At 36.0% G+C, this 23836-nt stretch overlaps 2 non-coding genes across 2 annotated transcripts; one reads left to right on the top strand and one right to left on the bottom strand.

Moving 5' to 3' along the window:
* The first annotated feature begins 283 nt into the window (after positions 1 to 283).
* Positions 284 to 355, top strand: Trnat-ugu (transfer RNA threonine (anticodon UGU)). The gene has a single exon. It is a non-coding gene; the product is annotated as a tRNA-Thr (tRNA).
* Positions 356 to 2000: 1645 nt separating this feature from the next.
* Positions 2001 to 2072, bottom strand: Trnaw-cca (transfer RNA tryptophan (anticodon CCA)). Its single transcript has one exon. It is a non-coding gene; the product is annotated as a tRNA-Trp (tRNA).
* Positions 2073 to 23836: the final 21764 nt, after the last annotated feature.

Here is a 23836-nt window from a genome sequence, read left to right on the forward strand (position 1 = left end):
TCGGACAAGGGAATGTCACACGCTACTACACAAAACTTTTGCCAGACGGCACGGTCAGCGAGATCAGGCAGACTCAGACATCGCGACTGTGGTAGGACCATAACGTGACATTTAATTCAATTTACTAAATGCCAGATATCAATTTTTCGCGCTAACTTGTTAATAAATTACTGTTTCTGGTTTTGGCTTATGCGAAGATTAAAATGTATTACCTTCTTAAATTTAATTTTTAAAAATTTTTTATATCTGTTATTACATAAAGTTACGTAATATTACCTCGTCAGCCTCTTTAGCTCAGTGGCAGAGCACTGGTCTTGTAAACCAGGGGTCGTGAGTTCAATCCTCACAGGAGGCAATCAGGAGAATTTGAATTTTAGAAAAATTGGAATTTTAGAAGATTCTTTATACTCACTATTTTACCAATTTGAATACCGAACGTCTCATGTGACATTATTAATTTATTTCCAAAAAAAATTATAAAATATACTATATCTAAACTTAGCAATTTCAAGCCATTATTGATAATAGTGAAAACACAATTGTCTAAATAAATAAATACAACTATAATGTATCTGTAATAACACACATTTATTTGATAATCGTTGTCTTTAATTGAAGACAATTTCACAAAAGGAAATAGAAACGTAATCGACGTGTATTTTTTTTTTTGTTTTTTTTTTTTTTACCATCTACTTCTTAAATTTAAGAATAGAGAGAAAGAGTGAAAATTAAAATGTATGCGAGAAACGTGTCATATAATTTTCTTCCATAGAGGTAATTTTAGACCATTTCCAAAGCATACATCTCAAAGAAATGGCTTTCCTTCTCAATTCTTTGTATTTTTATGCATGTTTCCCATTCAACCCACATAGTCGTGTAAGCGTTCCGTCCTCTGTTAGCCATGAGAGAAAAGTAAATGATAAAAATAGGTTTTTTTTTCCCAATCCGATTTGAATACTGTCCCACACGGATAGCAAGTTTTAATTTCATGAGAATTAAGTGTGCTTTCTTTCTACCCTTTTATTTCTTTTTGTAAGAAAATAAAATTGGTTTTTAGTCGCTGAAAGTTTACTTTAAAGAATGTTTAAACAATCAAGAATGTTGGAGCTATAGTCATATTATACTGCAAGGCAAAATTATATATTTAATACAGAATGTAAATTCAGTATGCCGGTATTGTAGAAGCAGGAAATGTACCATGCACGAAAATTTCAACGCCTCAACTCACATTCTTTTATCATAAGGTTGCTATTTACGTTTTCATTACCACAATATCAACTTTTTAATATATCCTATTTTTGGAGAATTGCCCCCCCCCCCCCCCCCCCCCCCCCCCATTCCCTTCTCACCCTTCACCCAACCACAAAGAAATGATAAGGCTGTAGTGTGCCGTGGTAGGAAGCGATGGCTTCCTTTGAACTTTTTTCTACCTCCCCCCCCCCCCCCCGGAAGGAATAACGGTAACTGAACTTGTAGACGTGCAAGCAAGAGGAAAAGGCAATTTCGAGCTTTAATAGAATATGAAAATAACCGCTAGAATTGGCAATAAGCTGTAATGGTCGTAGGTGGTAGAAGATCAGGTAAAGTGAAAGATAAAATTAATTCAGGAAGAAGGACGATGAAAGAAATATTAAAATAAGTCCCTTCTTTATCGTCTGTTTTCCCACACAGCGTAATAGCGTAAAGGAGGAAATTGTGCCCCATTTCTAAAACCGTATGGAAAGAATACACTGCATTATGTATATAAGCACCGTGTTACAGAAGCACCATAAAAATGTAAAAATACCTTAATGAAAATACAAATGGTTTCTTAGTTTTGTAAGAAAAACATCAGGTAAATTTATTTTAGAAAATCAATTTTATTGTGAAAATTGTGCTATTATAAAACACATAATGCATTATTAATTTTATTAATATTCTGCGGAATTAAACTGTTTTTTATTTACATTTAATAATTTGTTTAATGTTACAAAAGAAATAATTAAGTAAAAAGTACTCTTTGACCCCGACGTGATTTGAACACGCAACCTTCTGATCTGGAGTCAGACGCGCTACCGTTGCGCCACGGAGTCACCTGAATACAAATGAACTACTACAAGCATTTAAGATATTTTTAAAAAGTGTGCATTTTGTACAAAAAAAGCCAATCCTTTTATTCGCGTAGACAAAACTTTTTTGTAAGTTCAACAACTAAAGGTTTAGTCCATGTACATGAAAAGTCTTAAGTGTAAAAAATACAAATTATGTGTTATTAATTTTTCCAGAGCGTCGGTTTTTGAGGGGCGAGAGAATTTGAGGTACGGGAAAAATAAGTTTTTAACGAACAGAAATGATTTCATTTTTCAAAAATATCTATATGTCAAATCCTAAAATTTAAAGCACGACAGACTTGTAATATCCCCGCGCAGTACTCTATTATCATTGTAATTCATTTTCTGCGATAATTTATAAATAAAAGATATCATGTTAAATTTTAAATCTCAAATCATAGATTTAAATTTTTTTTAACGTACTTCAATACATATATGTATAAACAAAATCACGTACTTTCGCTCGATACAGTACTTACTAAGCCGGATCATAATGACCAAAATACGTTTCATAACAAAACTCCACAATGTTACTTAACACCATGATAAGTTTTTTTTTACTAACCACGATTATCTTATAATTTTGAAAAATGCTAGACAGTTAAAAACAATTAGGGAAAATGATAGTAGGAACCTGTCTTAGTAAACAGTATGGGAGATATTTCGGCGCAAATATGAGTTTTATTTTGTTATCTTTATTAGTGTACTCATTCATTACCCAATTCGAAGTGGAAAACTAAAATTTATTTATTTGGTAGTTTTTCGTGATATTTTATTTTTTAAGATTCGTCAACTACAATGTAAAAAAAAAAAAATTACGAAAGCAACGAAAATATTTCACAAAAATTTACATATTTCAAAATTAGCCCTAGTAACCAACATGCAAAATAAAAATATATTGTCAGGTAGAGCATGACCTAAATATTCTTTGTGAAATTCTTAATCGTCTCTGTATTCCTTGTGAAAATCATTTCGACGTGACGTCTAATAAATCGATGAACGCCGGCTGCACGCACGAAAAAGGATGACTCATTGTCCCGTTAAGCACATTGTCCCGTTACGCTTTGTCCCGTTACGCTCATTGTACGCTTGCGCCGCATCTATCTCTCTTCCACTCGATTGGAACAACCATCGATTTGACTTTAACGAGGCTCATTAAACTTGAAACACTCCCATTCGTTTCCTACTTTTCCTATCATCGTCCTATCCTTAACAGAATAACACAGATTGGAAGAAGTTAAATAGAAAACATGTATAAACGTTATAGTTAAAATAATGTCTTCGTTAAAGTAATAAACATATTTGAATTAATGAGTGCAAATAAAAGTAAATTTATCAATTAAATTGTAGATTTAATTTCACTCCTTCTTTGTATCCATACAAAATAGTGATAATTCAATAAAAAATATTCAATTTTATTCATAAAAGTATGCAATCATTTCATCAATGTTTTGTTATGACGTTGTCACGTTAAACTATCGTCCGTAAACCGACTTTACAGACAACCAATTTTTATTCCGACTCGTTATTTCATTTTGTGGCTCGCTTTCCTGCTTCGGACAACGGAGGCGCGACGCAATTTGCGCCAGGGAGCCAGCTAGAGGACGTTAAAAAAAAAAAAATAAAAAAAAAAACAGTGGATAAAAATTTTTAAAAAAAATCTCGTCTCTGGGTTGAAGCAGGAACAGCTAGTAATTACTGATGGACTGCGAGCTTCAACGACTCTTCCGGAACCCCTCCAAAGTCGACTTGCCCAAGCACTGCTTCGCCAAAAACTCACCCCCTTCCCCTCTTATTTATCAACCCCTTGCACCCGTAAAGGAAGGGTGGGAGTCTCCCCGCCGGGGCAGGGAATATGTATTTTAAAAACCCTCCCCCTTTTCAGCTTGGTTGGTAAGGGAAGGGGGGATGCACTTGGGTGGCCCAGGCGCTGATTAGAGGGGACAGTCCTAGTAACGAGCTTAAACCCGGACCCCTCCCCCCCTTCATTACTGTGCCTCTCACCACCCTCTTTTACACCGTTCCTAACGCAATCAGTAGTTTTCATGTCGAGTCACCCGCCGTAGGACGGTCTTCCACTCTCCCGTCTGACACCCACTAGCTTCAGCTGACAGCCCAGGATTACGGCGCCCCCGGGGGTTGGCACTTTGACAACACGACTTAGCACTAAGTACGCCGCGGTCCGTCAGCGTCGAGGTGAGATACTCCAGAACCTCGCACAGGAAAAAAAAAAAAAAAACTGTTCTCGTACACCGAAGCGTTCCCCAATTTCGAGGTCATTTTGCTGCGTTTCCAGATTTCGGAGAAGTTACGACGTTCGTTTGAGGTTAAATTCGTCAGCTCTCGTCAAAATCTATCGATTGCATACATAAAACATTTGTGTAAAATAGTTACAGTGAATATATATGGTGTTAAAATAAAAAAAAAGTATTTTTAACTTATAAAACATAAGTTTAAAAAGCTTAAAATAAAACAATTAAAACCATAAAAAATTCAAAAACTACAAAACAAACTCTTTTAAAATTATTTTGATCTTTAAAGATGTTGGGGGCCGCTAAGTAAACAAAATAGTGAGTTAAAACTAGCGAACAGAATATGTAGGTAACAATACAACAAAACAAATCCATTAAGTAGGTTTCAAGTCCGCAATCGAGTAGTTAATTTACTCCGAAAAATTTACATACATATTTAGCATAACATTACAATAGTATACAATACTCACGTTTATGTACTACAAATTTTTCTGCACACCAACAATCGTTGTTAGTTTAGTAGTAATAGTTCAGCTTGAACACGCAGTTGGCATTGATGAGCTAGCTTACGTCACTAGGGCAGATGTGTGAGGAAGAGGACAGACGTCATTTGACTGTCGTGTCTAATTAACGAATAAATTTGTCGGAGTCAATTAAATACTTGCTAAATACTTTGGCTTAGGTTTTCGGACTGACGCTTGCTTAGTGATTCGGTATTCTTATTTTGTTACTTACCTAGGTAGCTCCATATTTTTTCTTACGTCTTTAAGGATCAAAAATCATTTGAAATTAATAAACATAAATTATTATTTTTTTTTAATTTTTAAGAGTTAGTTTGGCCTTTTCTGTTATTTTTTTTATCAAATTTTCAAACTAAATTTAATTACATGTATTATTTCACACTAAGTTGATATGTGTTGAATGTAACGACGAATTAAAAAATAAATAAATAAACGAAAAAATCAATATGACATGAGTCCAATAATCACGTCCGCCGAGACAGCGAAGCCCACGGACTCGCTCGCCTATAATTCACAGTTCGCCCGCCAGGAGCGCCACTGGCAGAACCCACGGTCGAGCGGACGTGACAATAAGCCCTGACATGCTGCAAGCGAGGTAATGGACCTCCCACACCAGCGACGCATCATGGACCTCCCACACCAGCGACGCATCGGGTCCAATTTTATTCTCTTTTTTTTTTATTATTTCCAACTCCGAAAGGATGCTGCTTTTAGCCCTTCCCCGTGCAATCATAACCTCCCTCTTTTTTTTCATATTTTTTTTATGTTCCTTCTCCAGAGGCCGAATTAAAAACGCGAGCAACATGCCAGTGTCCGGCGACCGATTGCAACAGCCAGCGTGAGCGACAGAGAGAGAGAGAGAGAGAGAGAGAGAGAGAGAGAGAGAGAGAGAGAGAGAGAGATACCGATGACAAAGGATGAAAGAGGTACGAGGGGAGGAGGAGGTGAATAAAGGGTGGATGCACACGTGCAAAGCTGCCATTCAGCTGAAAGCGAACGCTTCAAAGAGCACGCATACCTTCCTCTCCCCCGATCACACACACACACACACAAGCCTACACGCACACTATTTTCCCTCCCCCCACCACTACCTCCGCAGAATGAACCCAACTTTGCCACCGACCCGACCAATTTTTTATTATTACTGTAAATTCTTCTGCGCGAGTGAAACGCTTCGTGGATTGGCTGAAATTATCACGCCTGGCTGTGCGCAGATTATGTCTATGCATGTCTATGTATTTCTAGACAGGTAGAGCTAGTAATTTATCGAGAGAAAAGAGGCTACACTAGTTTATGTTATTCGTATTACAATATTTCAATGTAAACTGTTTCAGTTCGAGTTCATAAGAGTTATTGATAGTCATAAAAAAAATAAACTTACAACTTTTGTTGCAAAAATTGTTCGCACTCAGTTATACAAATTGCTGGAAAAAAACGCGGACAGTAATTTCAACCAAATATTGTATATCTATTGAGTATTGTTTTTGATAATAACTTAACTGTAACTATTCTGAAATAAAACTAGGCCGAACAGAGTTATATGAGACACTTTAACATAAAAAAAATGTATCAGCTGTTTCCGCGATGACATGCGATTTTAAAATTTCTATTTAAAAAAAGGTTCATTGTTGGGGCTCAAACGTTTTCCACTGCGCAAGGTATGCACTCAGTTATACAAATTTTCTAGAAACACATTACCTTACTTCATCAACGCAGGATATTATGTGTTGGCTACTTGAAATAAACATTATTTTAGTTAATAATTTAATTTTTAAAATTTCAGCTTATATCACATTTAAATTGATACTGTTTGGATGAAAATAGTGTGACGAAATTTTCATTGTATTAGGTATAAGTTTTATACTGAATAGTTAGCATGAATGAAAACGGCATTTTATTACAATAAAACCAATAAAGCTGAAATCACAAACATCCGTCTCATCCGTCCGCCAATCACGTGACCTGCAGCCAATCAGATGGCCCGGAAAAATCCATCCGCCCGTCCGTCAAAATCTCACCAAGCGTTAACTTTCGACGGATGGACGGATGTTAGCAGATACCTATTGCTGTCTCAACAGGTTTTTAAGTATATTTATTTGTTTAGCTGCATCCATTAGATGTTATTAACTTGAATTTGAACATATTTTTAACAGAAAATATTTAATAAATATCAGAGCGGAAAAAAAAAGATTTTAATGATTTATAAAGTGCTTAACTTCCATGAACATTTTCACCAGTATTTATTATTTGCAGTCTGTTGGCAGTATTACAATGGAAAATTATTTTGCAGACGTGCGGATAGTTGTGAATCACTCGGCTTGTTGGCGAACGGACGGATGGGTGACGGACGAACGCGAAAGGATCACTGAGTCCAGCTTAAAATTAAAACTCTCAATTTTTAAAGGCGAATCTGAGCTAAAATTAAATCATAAAATCTTGGCTCTACTCGCTGGTCTGGCAAATATGTCGCCGGTCGCGCGGGTTCAAATCAATTTATTCCAGACGGACTAACGGTTGGACGGACGGACGCCGGCTGCGAAGGACGAAGGGAAATGAACGCGTGCCGCGCTGTCCGTTGGAACTCAGGGGGGGAGGCGGGACAAGATGGCGGCGGGGGCGCGCCTCTAATGAAACGAGGGGGGAAACTTCTGAAAAGTTCTTCGTTCGTTCGTTCGTTCGGCGACACTTCGCGTTTTCCTCATTAGAACGAGCAGGCATTTCTAATTGGACCAGTTTGTCGGCGCGAATAAAAAAAAGAAAAGACGGGAAATCCTTCTCAAACAACTCTTAACGAGGAATATACAAAGTGGGAAAAAAAGTTTGAGGGGAAGAAATTATTCAGGTGACTAGGTACCAACACATTTACATTGAAATGTCTTCTGCACTGCAAGATGTTACCAAACTAAAATTGTTGTTTAGCTGTTTGCTCACCTGGCGATTCATCCATACCGACCCCGTCGCGTAACCATTTTGCAAGCACAGCACATTATTACTCACAAAAATGAAATTCACTTAATTTAATCATACATGCTACACTCATACATTGCGATAATAATTTACACAAGCGTAGTACTAGTCAAAAACGTACGCATATCAGTTCGTGAATTATGGTTGGTGGGAGGGGGGAACACACACGCGCAACCAACCCGAAAAAAATCACTTTTATTTATAAAGCAAGAAAGTTCGTTACCAACCCCAAATCTTGAAAACGTAAAACAGAAGAATAACAAATATCTTACCTTTAGCTTCTGTTGAAAATCTTTTTCTACGCAAATTAATATTTATTTGTAGATATAACCACTTCTTTAGGTTTTATGCTAACACGGAGCTGAATAATTAGTATTTGGTATTTTGTCAGCTTCGAAGATGACAAATCATAAAATGCAAATTACGAAATTTAGGCTAAGGTTTTTTTTATATCAACGAAATCGGAAACGTGATCAACTGACCATTTAAAAAAAAGGGCCAGTTGGTACACGATCGAAAACACTTGTGCATTTTGTTGATGTTTATTTTATATTGCCTTAATTAAAATAATTATAATATTAGGTTATTAAAATTAATGTTCCAAAAAAACTGTTAAAAAAAATTCTACGATCATTCATGCAAGAAATTATAATTTCAGCTAAAGTAGAAGGAAATTTTTTTTTTTTTTTGCTGTACACCAATATAGGTCCTAAAAAATATTGTATCACCACCACGCTGTGAAATTCGGTGTATGATGACGAATGACGTTTTATTTTATTTGTTTGTTGGTCGTATAAATGAAGACGTCAGATAACACTTTAGAGTGGAGAGGTTTACAAGAGCACTCTATGATGTGAATAACCAACTAAAACCCTGAAACAAGCGAGACGGTCTAGTAATGGAGCCTGAGACCAAGAGACTCTAGCGTCAACTTAGCTCACTATTTGAACCTCGATTTCTTATACTTCTTATTGTAGCCGCTAGATAGTAGCAGTATCTGTCACGTTTCACGGTCACGAATAAAACTGTAAACATGGCAGTATGCACCTCGTTTATTATTGTCTTATTTATGTTTTAAAACTGGTAAATAATTATTTAGGACTTATATTTATGAATTAAAAAAACGGTAATAAATAGCATTACAAAGGATGACTTCACAGTATTCAAGCGAAACGTCGTATGTTGAGGCTGTTTTTGGATTGGTAGATTTTTTATATGAAAAGAAAATTACGAATTTGCTTTATTTGTTTTAACCTTTCATAATCTACCTAATTATTTAATATGGTGAAGATATCAAAATAAATATTATAAATGATTGCAGTCATCAGCAATATTCAACTTGGTAAATATGTAGAGTAGCGATATATGCGGGGAAAAAAAAATGCCAAAAATCCGAATACTTTTATTCTATGCTCTTCCACTTCCTCTTTTCAAATCAACCGGCGGAGATAAGAAATTCCAAACACTTTTGGAGATATAGAATTTTTTAATTTTGAACATGTAGAGTAGCGGTATCTGCGGAAAAAAAAATTCTAAAAATCTGAAATTACTTTTATTATATGCTCTTTCACTTCCTTTTTTCATTAAAACCGGCGGAGATAAGAAATTCCAAATACTTTAGGAGATATCGAATTTTTCAATTTAGCAATATAACACCTGTACAACCATTCGAACGATGCATTTTTGTTATTTTGCCGTGTGTTCGTGAATGCGTAATAAATAAAATGGTCGATTAGGTCAGGTCAGTTACATTATTAATACTTTCAAACTAAGCACATAAAAAATAATGTGAATTAATTTTAATGGCTGTTTAGTTTTAAAATATTTATAATGTAACTGACCTGACCAAACAAACCGGGACAAAGGATGAACAGTACGAACTGAAATGGTCGATTAGGTCAGGTCAGTTACATTATGAATACTTTCAAACTAAGAGTACATTAAAAATAATATTATTTAATTTCAATGGTTCTGTAGTTTTAAAGTATTTATAATGTAACTGACCTGACCTAACAAACCCGGACAAATGATGAACATTAACAACTCACGTAAATTTTTTTTGTTACTTATTACTTGCGCAACAATATCCAAATAAAAAACAAGACTTTAAAATTAGAAACGTTAAAAGCCCACCTAAGTTGGAGGCGGGTACATTTCCTTTGCCATTATAAGGAAATGATGTCGTTCACCTACGTCACGATACCTCCGACGGAACATTAATAAATAAATAAATAAATAATCACGTATTGGTTCATTTGAATACTGGCCAATCACGGAACTGTCACGTGACAAAATTGGCCAATCACGGAACTGTCACGTGACAAAATTGTCTAATAAGAAACATAATAGATACTCGTAAACAGGAAACAATGGTATTCGCAGCATGAATACGCAGGTATTGTGATGAAAATTAAAAAAAATCGATATCTCCTAAAGTATTTGGAATTTCTTATCTCCGCCGGTTGATTTGAAAAGAGGAAGTGAAAGAGCATAGAATAAAAGTATTTTTGGATTTTTAGCATTTTTATTTCGCATATACCGCGACTCTACATATTTACCATTACTAATTACAAAATTACAAATGAAGTAATTGGAACCCAGCCTGAATATTTGTAAGTATTAGAAAGCTTACACGTACGTATAATAATTCATAGTATGCGAAATTAATGCGCAACCACAGACGAGTGACTAAAAGTCAATGTGTATGCACTACGGACTATGCACAAACCTTCAAAAAGAATATTGTTCTCAAAACAATCAAATGAAAACAATCTTAGTTGTTTTTATTTTATATTAGTATAAGTGTATTAACATATAGACATGTCGCTGTATAATTTCCGTTTATGAAACAATCATACCATAAAAAATTTATAGGGCCTATGTTTGGAAAATTTGTAAAAAATTATAATTTTAAAAGTATTATACTAGCACATCGGACCAATACAATGGTTTCAAAACAATTATAGGATCTATGAGTGAGTCGTTCGTACTATTTATTTCATTAATAAGAACCGACGTTTTTCACATAAAAACCAAGATTTTCAAATGCTGTCAAAACAAAATGGCTGGACCGATGTATACAACGAAGCATTAACCACTAACCAACACTCGGAGGAGATAACTTAACCGGAATGGTATACTTTTGCCGGAGAGATATTTTTCGACGATTGCACTTTATTCACATTGTTTATTACATAAGACCCAAGACTATGTACCTACAATAATTTTAACGTACTCATGAGGCATTTCAACATCAACTTGGGTGAAGAGAGTCGAAGCCCCCGATATTTTCTAAAGTGGCAATAATATATTTTTTTTTATGAATTCTGCACTAGCTTAAATATATAAATAACTGTTAGATCCACCCCTTGTGTTAGAAAATAAGAGTTTAAAAAAAAACACGATAATTACTTTAGTTTTTTTGAAATATTGCAAAACTCATAATTTTCCTTTAATTCTAACATTATTCCAAAAAATAAATGACAAAAAATATTTTAATACGAACTTTTTTTACAGAATGGATGGAGGAAAAAAAAACTGATGTCATTGAGATTCACCTTGAACTAGTCGCACAGCCTACCTCTGGCGTATCTTTGCTAGACAACAGTTGTGATGGAAGAGTAAAAGTGCTTTGATGTTCTACTTTCCTACAATGATATCAAAGGACGTATTAGAAACTCAAACAACAGACCAACCTTTACATGGTGTAAGAATTATTGAAACTTATGTGCATGATGTACCCATCAACGAGATTAAATTAGTAGAACTTCACTATTCTTAACACAATTCTAGCATCCTCACCCCAAAGAAAAATATTTCCTTGGATATTTGTTTTAAAGCGAAATCCTCTCCCACCATATTCACTGATTAAAAACTTTTTTCCCCTCATAATATTATAACTATTTGGACCCTTACTCATGGTGCATAAGGTATAAGTATGCTGATGTGTGATACACCTGAAATTTTTTTCTTCCACCCATGCATTGCTTAACCCCAGTAAGTGAAACTTCTTGCTTATTAGTTATATATAGAAAAATTGCTAATTATTTTTTAATAGAACAAGAGATAATAATTGAGAACAGTAAGGACGTGGGTATGATCTCAAATGAAATAGCTATTTTCCACACGAATAAATAAATTGTAGATTCTTTGAATTAAAAAAAAATCTACTAAAAATTTTCTCGTACATTAAAAAAAAACTATGATTTTAAATGAACTTGAAGCTTACCGATAATTAGGTAGTATATGCAGCTTAATTAATTGTCCAAATGGACGTGTGTAGTCTGAGGGAGGTGTCTGGCATGTGAAAGTGACAACATGGCATACGAATAGGACCTAGCTCAAATGCTACATTGTTGAGCCACAGTCACCCATAGCTACACTCCGATCAAGAAATATCCACACCTCTTAGTTGAGCTTAACATATATTTACACTCGTTGGCTCGTATCTATAATACGGCGCGTGATTTAGTTAATCAAATAATAATTCGTGAAAAATAATTACCCTGTCAAACTATACCACCAGAAATATTTAGTTACACAGCTAAAACAACACTCATAAAACACTGTTTAACAATACTGATTTACACAAGTAATTAAAATAATACGTTGTGAAAGAACAACATTTGATTCGAATATGGCCCGTGGCACGGTGCAAAACAATAACCTCAAACCCCGCTGTGTTTGCCCTCTGCCCAAAGACTCCCTTACTAGATGCCAGCAAGTCAGGGTGGCGTCAGGCGCAGGCGGGTCCCTACCGGCGCGACACGCCTATCCCTGCAGCAGGGCGGGGTTCAACCTGAGCCGCACGCCGCCACGTGGAGACCGCTCAAGGCTGCTCCAGCGACCACCGCCCGCACCAACGGCCCCGGAGTGGAGATAGCGTGACGTCCACCCCCCAAGAAACAACCGCGCACATGAAAGAAATTTCCTTCGTCTTAGGGCTGTGCAGAAAGTTTTTTTTTTTTAATGTATAAAATTTACAACAGGAAACACACTTTTTTATTTAAATAAAATATTAGAACACTAAGCTGTTATCGATATTTATTGAAATATTCTAGAAAGGTACGATGAAACTAACGAAAAAAAAAAACTCTTGTTTTCACAGGTTCACTGTGTTAGAAATGTGTGCCGTATAACTAAATGTGCACATATTGAACATTTGTAAGAAAAACTAGGCTGGTTTTCCTTCAATTTGATGTATGCGTGCTACATCGCGGTCTGATGAGCTTTCAGATTTTGTTTGCTAAATTTCTTAGATTTTAAATACGATACAAACAATTGTGTTGTAATTTCTTAAGCTTCTCGCCAGCCAGACGCCGCGTGTAACTATTTGTTGTAAATAGTCTAAATCAAACTGTTATAGTATAGGTACCGTTGAAACCGGGGACATTGTTTTATGGCCAGCCTGTGTTGTTAGCGTCGTGCGTCGCCCGACTGAGCCTGCGGCGCGGGAAGCAATGCCCTCGCAGCTCGGGGTGATAAATTCTCTCTCCGGGGGTGGAAGGTAGTACGTCTTCCCACGCCCTTTTCAACCCCTATTCCCGTTCATCCCCGCGACCTTATCTGCCGGCTGGGCAGGGCGTGGGCGACCTCCATTATTCCATTATGTCGCGCGCGACTGAGTCGTTCCTAGCGCCGCGACCGAGAACTTCAAGAGCGAGTTGCGGGACGCAAAATTGCCGCGCTCAGAGTGGCTGCCTGCACAGAGGGTTTATTATTTTTTTTTAACGTGAATACGTAAAATTGCTTCCATAGTGGGAGGCAATTCAAAAAACGAATGATAACAAAATCGGGGGATACATTTTTGTGTTGCAGCTACGACCCCTGGATGGCTAAAGGATCAAAGAATTCGTTACGCTAAGTGAGGACTGTGTTGGAAAGTATCAAATGTTGAAATAAATAGAATATTTTATTTATATCTGGATGTTATACTGGTACACACACACATATGCATACGCGTGTGTGTTAAAGACGGTCCTGATTGAAAAGAAATAATATTTTTAGGGATAAAATTCATGTGCCTATAAATATTTTATCGTAAAAACTTCTAAAATACTACATAACAAAGGTATTGGTCAATAGTTTGTGACTAAAATTAAACTGCCAATAATAATTCATGAAAATATATACCGATAAATGGTTGAACACAGAACATCGGTATGCATATACTCACTGACTGATACTCAAAATATTTTATGCGCAAAATAATTTTTTTTTTGTTGGTTTGAGCTTTATTTATAACATGTTGGAATGATAATACTACAGTTACTAAAAACTTAAACGCTACCAAACTACAAAAAAATATTTTTGCAAAACTCCGTTCCCCCGGAGAAACCCCCGGAATGGCCACCGCATGGGGAGCCCAGGAAAAGAAACGGGCTCCCCATTTGGAAGCCACCTGCAAGGTTTTTTTCTGTTCCACCCACCGTTTCTTTGGTAGCCTGACTTGTTACAAGGGATTGTATTCCTACCAGAGAAAATGCCACCATTTTGTCTGGGCAATCCGCCTTGGAGGAGCCGGGGCGCGAACCCGGGTCCTACAAGTCACAAGGCAGGCGCTCTACCCCAGAACCAGAGTGGTAGAGCGGATACTTGCAGTGTTCTTAACACTGACATGATGTTATTCCACGAGTTTACTGTAGTTTCGTGTGTCGCTAACACGTGCAGTACGTGCAGTAACATCTAACCTCGGTAACGAACAAATTTATGTGTTCTTATGTTGTTCGTTCAGCATGAATGATGTAATTTCATAACAGTGAAATATAATTTGTATAACTAGTCTGGCAATTTTTTAGTTCATTTCCAGCAAACAAACTTACAGTCCCTCTGTACAATAATTATATAGAAATTAAGACTAGTAAAAAAAAATGTAAGAGCTTGCACTGTAAAGTTATTTTGAAAGATTGTGTGTATTTATGTGTGTGCTTACAAGCATTAAGTTATTTTATAAACATTTTATTTGTTTTTAAAGCCACGGAAAAGTTACTTTTTTTATATCACTCTTGGTTTTATTTTGTTTTACCGTGCTTAATATTCGCAGCTAATACTGGAAAGCTATTCAAACAACTGTTTACAAATAGGCGTTTTAAAAATCTTAAAATAAGTACTAAATCTATGATAGTGTTGATGTCAAATTAGAAGATACATTTTCATACTGACATTGCCGGAATTTCAGGTAATGATAGTAAAGACATTAAATCGATCAGTTTGTGAAGTTTTGTGAGATTTGCTTACTTATTTAGAAATATTCCCATTATTTGAATAAAACTATATTTTATTGGAACTTGCAGTATTTCTGAGTACAGAATTCTTGGTAATAGTTTACCTCAGGGTTAAGCAGAATCATAAATCAGAGTTTAGCAGGAGCATGATAGTTTTATTTCATAAAATGAAACCCTCAGAAACTTAATTAAATAATCTGGATTATTAAACATGAACTTCTTTGAGTACACAAGCAAAGTAAGTTTTTTCAAATATTTGTGCACATCGCAGTGACATCGCTACTAACTATTTGTAATTTTATTGTAAAAAAAGTTGGAATACATGGTTTTAAATATTTTGGATGTGTAATATTTCTTCGTGTAATAGTATAAAACATGTATTATGTTTTAACTTTGACAGTAACAACAGTTCATTTAATGGTTGTGTATGTTTATTTCAGTCCAAAAAATATTTTGTACAAAGTAAAATATCCTTTAACAAGAGAATTCACTTTTCTTATATATTTTTTGAAGTGAAAACATCTATAGGAAGGCTTGGATAGGGAGTAAATTCATGTAATTCGTCATTGAAATGGTCATGTGACGTGAATGTATATATATACCACTGAGTGTGTGAATATATATATATATATATACACTTACATATATATATACATATATATATATATACACTGTACATCAGTGGTGTGCATATGTGAATCGAATGTGTGTATACAGTGTTCAATTTTTATTTTAAATCTTAGGTATACGATTACTATTAAGTTAAAAGTTAGTATAAAATATATTAATATTCTCATATAGATATATAGTTTGAATAACGAAGAAAACGGAGTCTCTGTAGCAATATAACCTAAAATTTAAGAACATCATTAATTATTTTTTTAAACCTACAATTACTATGCAATGCGTATTTTATAGTAATTTAAGAGTTGTGTGATAATATTTTTTCATAAAAATTGCGAAAAAGTTTTCACTTCTGTCAGCAGTCCTCATGACTGCTTTACATTTTTTTTTAAATATTTGGTAGGAGTAATTTCGTGAATACGGTGCTGCAATCTGTGTCGGATGACGCGAACCAAAGTTCACAAAGCCATACGGAAACTTTATAATATTAACTGTTTAGTGAATTTTAACAAGTTGTGGTTTAATATTTTTTCAAGTCTTTTCGCTTTAATCGGAGCCGTTTTAATTATTCAGTTTAATTAATTTTCTGTTTGCTAACCAAATGATTCGATAGTCGAAGTAGCTGCTCCGGCAGCGAATTCTAGCGGCGAGCGTGGAAACTACGTGTGATTCGCGTCCAGAAATGCAGTTGAAAACGCAACTTGGGTGTATGTATCACGCTCGGCATTATTTTATATAATTGTACGTAAAATTTTCGTGTCCGTGTTTCGTATTATAATGTATTTGCAACACGAGAACACATGAATATTCTCGTTACCGAGATTTGATTTTACACATCTTTGGCGAGCACTGAAATACTCGCTAACAAGTTCTTTTTTTTTTTTTTGTACTTTTACAAAAGATTTCTTTGGAAACCAGTTGCCAACAAATATTTTGTAATACTAAAAGAAAAAAAAATATTGTAAATTTTGTACAGCACACTGCTATATTTATTTTTACATATGAGTTGTCCAACAGGAAAACCTGTTAAAGGCATCATAAATGGAACAGAGTAAATCGAAAAAAAAAAAAAAAAAAAAAAAAATTTGCCCGACTCACATAATGCACAACAAAGATTTTTGATTAAAAAAAAAACGCAAAAAATTATTTGCTTGACTGTGAAAATTTGTATAATCATACTTAAACTGATTTTTAAATTTTTATATTTTTTATATTTAATTTTGCGCAAGTAGTGATTTTTCCTTTTAGTGAGTTTGGTGAATTCTTCGTACATCTTGACAATTAAGTTCGTTACAGCGATAGTTCTTCCCTTTGTGTGAACACATCGGCATTTTTGGGAATCCTTTGGGAGAGTAGGCCTACCTGACGAACAAAAAATTGATGTTTGTTTATGTTACGTTGCCCATGCTGTGTCCGAATTATCTATATTGTTACGAACGTGAGCAAGGCCGCGACACGTGCATGTGCAGAGCTGGCTGGCGACTGCCGCAACATGATATGCGCCGCGCGCGCCTGGAAGATTACAACGATTGTCGCTTTAGGTAATTCTGAATTAGTTGGTCAGCTACTACCGTTAAAAACTAAAACTTTTTATGGGTTTACTAAACACATAACACGTGTTAAAGAAATATATTTTCTCTTTATTTATTTGAATGTCGTTTCAACAACTTAAATATTAATTCTGGATCGAAGGTAAGGTTAGCAGACGTGTGCAAGTGTGTATTTTTTTTTTTGCAGTAGAAATTGAGGTTATTATTTAAACGCTCGTACGTTGCGGCCATGCGGCTGTGGAACCGCGAGCTTAAGTATTGCGGATAATTTTTTTTTTTTGCCTTGGTCATATGTCTCTATGGTTTTTTTGGGGGGGAAGAGGGGGGTTGTGGAGGGGATAGGGAGAGAATACGGAGGCCAGCTCGTCCGCGCAATGATGAATTTCCCCTCATTACGTCCAAGTCGCTCTTACTTCCTTGGCGGCCGTTCCAGCGAGACGCAAATTGCATTCCTTGCCCCGGGGCTGTCTCCCCCGCCTAGTGGGGGGTGGGAGTGGGGGCAGTTTGTTACGACGGAGGAATAAGGGGTGGGATGTCGTGTCTGCGGATTTTTTGAAGGCGAAACGACTTGCCGGGAGGAAGAGTATAGGACAAGTGAGGCTAGAATTTCATTTTACCCCCCCCCCCCCCCCCCCCAACCCGGGCCACATTACTACCCCCATCCGTCCCTCGAAAACCCCTCGGAAGAGTTCTTCATATAGTCTCCCGACGAGACGGATTCCGACAGAGAACAGGGCCGCTCAAAATGTCCGACGTCGTGAGAACCGCCTAGGTTCGTTAACATTTAAATACTGTTTTCCAAACCATTTTGCGGACATGTTCCGTTGTTGCATCGCAACGGGATGTCACAGGGAAATCTCGAGAATGGAAAACAAAACAAAAAAAAACTAATACGTAAACACACAGTGAGAACAAAGCCAAAATCGTCTGATGTCGAGCATGCCAATTGCCTAGACAGCACCAAGAATTCCGCGGCAGAAATTTGGTCGGAAAGGACGTATTAAAAATTGTTCTTTAACGGAAAAAAAATTTCTTTTAAATACTGTTGCTAAAATTCTGTATAGTAGAAATACAATATATTTTGTACAAAAAATTTGTTACACTCTTTTTAACTATCTGTCACAATGCGTCTATTTTTATCTGATAGCTACTAAAGTAAACTGTCAGGTAAATAGTAAATGTTCCTCGTACAATCGATTCACAGTGACATTGAAAATCGATATACCAAGGCTTTTCACTGCATTTGCTTATTTTTAAACTATTGAATTATTCTTTACGTTTTTTTTAAATAACCGACTACTTAGGGTACATTTTCGACAAGAAAAATTTACCTTAGTAAAAAAAGGGAAACCACCTTTTTTAAAATAAAATTTCATTTTTTTTGTTAATGAAATTTGTATATGTCGACTTAATGACTCGGATTTGGCAATTAAAATATATTAAAAATGTTCTTAGCAGTATCTGTTGTACTAAGTGTGTTCCATTATATTTCTTGGACATACTGGTGGAAACACAACGAAAGAGCACGCAATAAATTGTCGCTTTTGTCGGCTTGCCTGTAATTTGGCAGTGCATCGTTGGTGGAGAGATGTACAGAGGGGTAACAGTGTCCATAGAGCAGTAATCGTGCAGAAAACTTACTTGAAGCAACCCACGCGCGGTATAATCCGACCACACAGCAGCGGGAGTCTCTTTGCAGTTTAAGGTGGCGTTGGGAGGATTAGCACTTGAAAACGCGCGCTCTAAAGTTGTAATCCCGCCCTTAACGCTGGCAGCGAGAGTAAAGGTATTTATTCCTCGGACGGAAGTCTCCCGCGCCCACAGTGCTTCATATTCCAAGAAGTGTTTCTAGCTGCGCGCGTGCTCTATGGACTCGTGGTGTCTCGCCCATGCAGTGGAAGCCAGAGAACGATTATGCAGCGTCAAATGGGGCCTCGGAGGTCCGGTGGAATTAATATGGATAAAACCTGCTTCCTTGACTTTTCAATGTTTCCCGCCGTCAAACGGCGTCTAGTAATGAACTTGATTGACCTTACCTTACTGCTTACACACACAAACACTTTTTTTTCTTACTATAGTTTATAGACAAACTACGTGACCTAAAATCAAAATAAAACACTTCAAATAAAGTTTGGCCATTACCAGTTTTTTTTTCATTTGACTGACACAATACCCATATAATATTAATGCCGTTGTAAATCATTAATTAAAAATGTAAATAAGCAATTTTGGGCAAGAGCATTTAAGCTTATGCCCACGAGTTTTTCTAAACTATTTACACATTTTTTCCGTTACCTAAAGCTATTTTCAATAATTAAATTTTTAAAAACATTGCTAGTACTTCAGTACACACCTCGGTAACGAGCATATTCGTGTGTTCTAATATTGTTCATGTTGCAAACATAGAATTCTAATGCAATAAGAAAGTAGTGCAAATATATGCATGGTTACAGTCTACCCTGTGACGCAAATATTCCGCGAAATTTTCGCCTCTCTGCTAATTACTACAGATCCGAAAATTTAGCGGTTTCATTTTGGTAGCGGGCTAAAATTTACAGTCGTATATGTAGTATACCCACATCTTCTTACCTGTTGGCTGATATCTTACCGCAGAACATCCCCTTATTTGGAGTGGCTATATGCAGCTGCCAGTTGGCTAGCCCACGTTTGTAGAGGGGAGTGTTCAAAACAATATTGTGATCCAATCGTCAGACCAATTCAGAGGTAATATACTTGTTTGCAAACGAATTCGTGAAATTTCTGATCCTTTGCTAATAATAATTTTACAATCCGGCCCGACGACCTATATAGAGACCTGTAAAATTCGCGGATTCATTTCGCGATAGGATAGAGTCCAAATACTTTTGACATTATTTTGCTTCAGTGTTTGGGCCACAGAACATCTGAAGGACTCTGGGACAATGAAAAATCTTTAACAGAAGAATTATCGAATCACTATCATTCCAGTCAATAGGTGTTACGAGTCGGTGACCAATCAGCAGATGTAATTTGCACGAGTGCATAGAGGATCATGGAGTCTATCCTTTAGGGATTTGCAATCGCGAATTTTACAGGTCTCTACGCAATGGATAGAGACCTGAAAAATTCGCGGATTCATTCCGTGAAATGCTACAATTCAAATAATTATACCTTAGTGCTGCTTACGACATTGGTTCACTGTTAATCTGGAGTAATGAGGGCCAATTAGAGACCCACACTCATAGAAGTGTCGAATCACAGCCTACCCAGTCAAGACGACTCACAAGTCAACAGCCAATGAACAGTTGGCATTTGCCCGAGTGTGTAGAGGATAGTGGAGTATATCCTGGAGGTCATTGAACCCGCGAATTTTTCCGGTCTCTAGCAATGGATGATTGACACCGACCTTTTTATTTTTTTTATTTATTTTTTTACAAGTGTGGGGCACCTGAAAGTTAAGAATGCTGTCGGTCTCTTCGCGCGGTGCATCATTGTTTAGCATGAAACTTAACCGTTATTAGCTGTTACGTAGAATGGAGTTTTATCTCTATGCGGCGAGTCCTTGTAGCTTTGCCCGCAGCGCACAGGCAAGTGACGTCATTTATCACCTCGGCCTGTTAGCGCGTGGCGAAATGCATTCGCGGGACCGCAACGGGAAGGGGGGTTGCGGTAAAGGGGGGAGGAGGGATGGTGGTTGTTAATTAGGCGCTGGCAGCGGATCCTGTGCCCTAGTTTATGGCGTGGCCAAGGACTCGTGGCAACCCCCTAGTGCAGTTAGTAGTGTAGATGGGGCTATGAAATATCATCTTGCCTGATTTCAACAGGTGTGTGTGAGAGAGAAGAAGTGGCAACGCGTCAATAGACAACAGTTGTGACGTCTCGGAAACTCAGGCCCGAGGACAGGAACAGCGTATCTCCAAAAAAAAAAAAAATCCTTCAATCAAACCACCCCATTGCAATAACCACTTAAACAACGTACACACTATAGATAAATAAGATTCCTACGTGAAACTCTCAACGTAAAGAAATAAAAAGCTTTAAAAATGAATTGTAAATAATAATGTTATTATGCTCAATCGTATTATATTTTCTGTTATAACGAAAAACAGAAAAATTGCTACGAAGCTAACGCGCTTCAAAGAACTCACGGCCGGCAGGAATTCCCGGAGCTGTTGACTCGTATAAAAGGTCACACGAGGCCGGCCGTGTACGCCCAACACGGCGGGAAGTGCATTAGCATACGTGCTGGCGGCGTGGAGGGGGTAGGGGTGGGGGCAGATGCGGCCTGGTTTACGTCACGTGACGTGTGGCACGCTCCCCAGTTGGAAGCGACGCTCATGCAGCTGACGAGAACGTCCTTCTTTAATTAACACATTAATTAATCTTCATCATTCTTTAACATTTTGGTTATGAATTAAATATTTTATGAATAAATCTATATATATATATGTATATATATATTAATATATATATATATGTATATATATATATATTCATAAAATATTTAATTTATCACAAAACTGTTAAAATATGATGATTTTTTGAACTGTTTATACTTAGGCTTTTTTTTTTAATGTAGCTTAAGTTTCTGATTTTATAACTTCTGTTTTAATGTGCTTGAGGATATATTTTTACCTTCATGAAATCAGACTTACCTCCTTTCCATTTCATGCGGTAGTCAATTAAAAAAAAACAGTAAAAACGATATTATTACTTTTTAATTTAGTTTATGCCAACCCTTTGAACTAAAACTTTAATCTATTATGGTTTATCTGTGCTGTAAATAATTTCACCTTATTATAAATACCTCCATTATTTTAAGCTGTCTGATAAAATCGCATATATATTTGAAATGTAGAGTACCGATCCTTTTGGTAATGTTTCAAGTCTTATTCGCTTTTATAAAGAGCGTTTTCAAATGGAATGATTTGATAGTCGACGTAGCTGACTACAAGTGATACGCGTATTTTTTTTAACACGCTCGGCATTATTATAATTTTTTTTTGAAAATTCGTATTTTAAGTATAGTTACAATATGATAAAACGTTATTGGGGTTAGATGTTACGCATTCCTAGCGAGAACTGAAAGAGTAGCTCACATTTTTAAAATACCCTTCATAGGTACACGATTACTTCCCAAATCAACTGCCAGATGTAAACACGTTCTAATGACAAACCAAACTACAGTAAACCTATTGTTAAAGTTGAAAATTTGTCGCTCAACCACTCTGGCTCTGGGGTAGAGCGCCTGCCTTGTGACTTGTAGGACCCGGGTTCGCGCCCCGGCTCCTCCAAGGCGGATTGCCCAGACAAAATGTTGGCATTTTCTTTGGTAGGAATACAATCCCTTGTAACAAGTCAGGCTACCAAAGAAACGGTGGGTGGAACAGATAAAAACCTTCCAGGTGGCTTCCAAATGGGGAGCCCGTTTCTTTTCCTGGGCTCCCCATGCGGTGGCCATTTCGGGGGTTTCTCCGGGGGAACGGAGTTTTTTGCAAATTATATTTGTTACTTTTTGTTTAAAATAATGCTATTATCATCCCACCATGTTATAGCTCAAGCAAACAAGAAAACATAGGTAAAAATTGTTTTGCAGTTGTACTGTAAATATAATATTTAAAATCACACGTTTGAATATGTGTATCAGTCAATGAGTGGTTTGCACGTGGAGATGTATAAATTATTAGATTCATTTTTAAAATTTTTAATTATACTTTTTTATGCTATTTGAGTTTGCAAAGCGGTTTCAAATTTGTCAATTATTTTTAATTACATTGTTTTACTGGGATTACATAATTTGTTGACTATGGTTTCTTGCGTCTTAGTCCAGTACAAGATTACTAGGCTCTATTCAACAACCGGAACCTTTATAGAATTAAATTTATGTAAATTATTTAACACAATTCTTATAATTACTTTTAATACATATCTCAGCACATTATTTTTTTTAATTTGACATTAGGTAAGCATTATTTTATGCAGTACTAGCAAAGATATTCAATTTATAAAAAAAATCTTTTGATCACAATTATATATATATATAGTGTTTATCTTAAGAAGTTATTAAAATATTGATGAAAGTTCATTTATACTATGCGCGCGCACCATACAACGAAATTTTCACACAATAAAAAAGGGTAGGCCTACATACAAAAATATTATGTATACATATATGCTTTTAAATCTTTTACTTTAATGATTTATATTGAATACTGGTCCATGTCATAAAAAAACCTTAGTGGTTTAATTTCGCAAAATGATAAAAAGGGGTTAAAAGTTTTCGCATATTTATTATTGTACCTAATATCTTTTATTATGTTTGATTAGATTCGGAGTAATAATTATTTATTTTAAATCCATATTCACCCCTTATGGTTGAACCACTAAAAAGGAGGAAAAAAATAATGGGGGGTAGTTATAGCACGTTTATTATTGATACCAAATAAATTTTTTTATGCTTAATTAGATTTACCTTCATACCATATTCACTCCATATTCGAACATAAGAAGTTGAAGTTGGTTGTTAGTTTTTGCTTGTTTATTATTGGTTCTCAATACATTTCCATATGCTTTAATAGATTAGGAGTTATAATTATTTATCTTAAAAACATTTTCACCCCATAAAGTTTA

The sequence above is a fragment of the Bacillus rossius genome (genome assembly GCF_032445375.1).
Source record: "Bacillus rossius redtenbacheri isolate Brsri chromosome 9 unlocalized genomic scaffold, Brsri_v3 Brsri_v3_scf9_2, whole genome shotgun sequence".
In the NCBI taxonomy this organism is placed as follows: Eukaryota; Metazoa; Arthropoda; class Insecta; order Phasmatodea; family Bacillidae; genus Bacillus; species Bacillus rossius.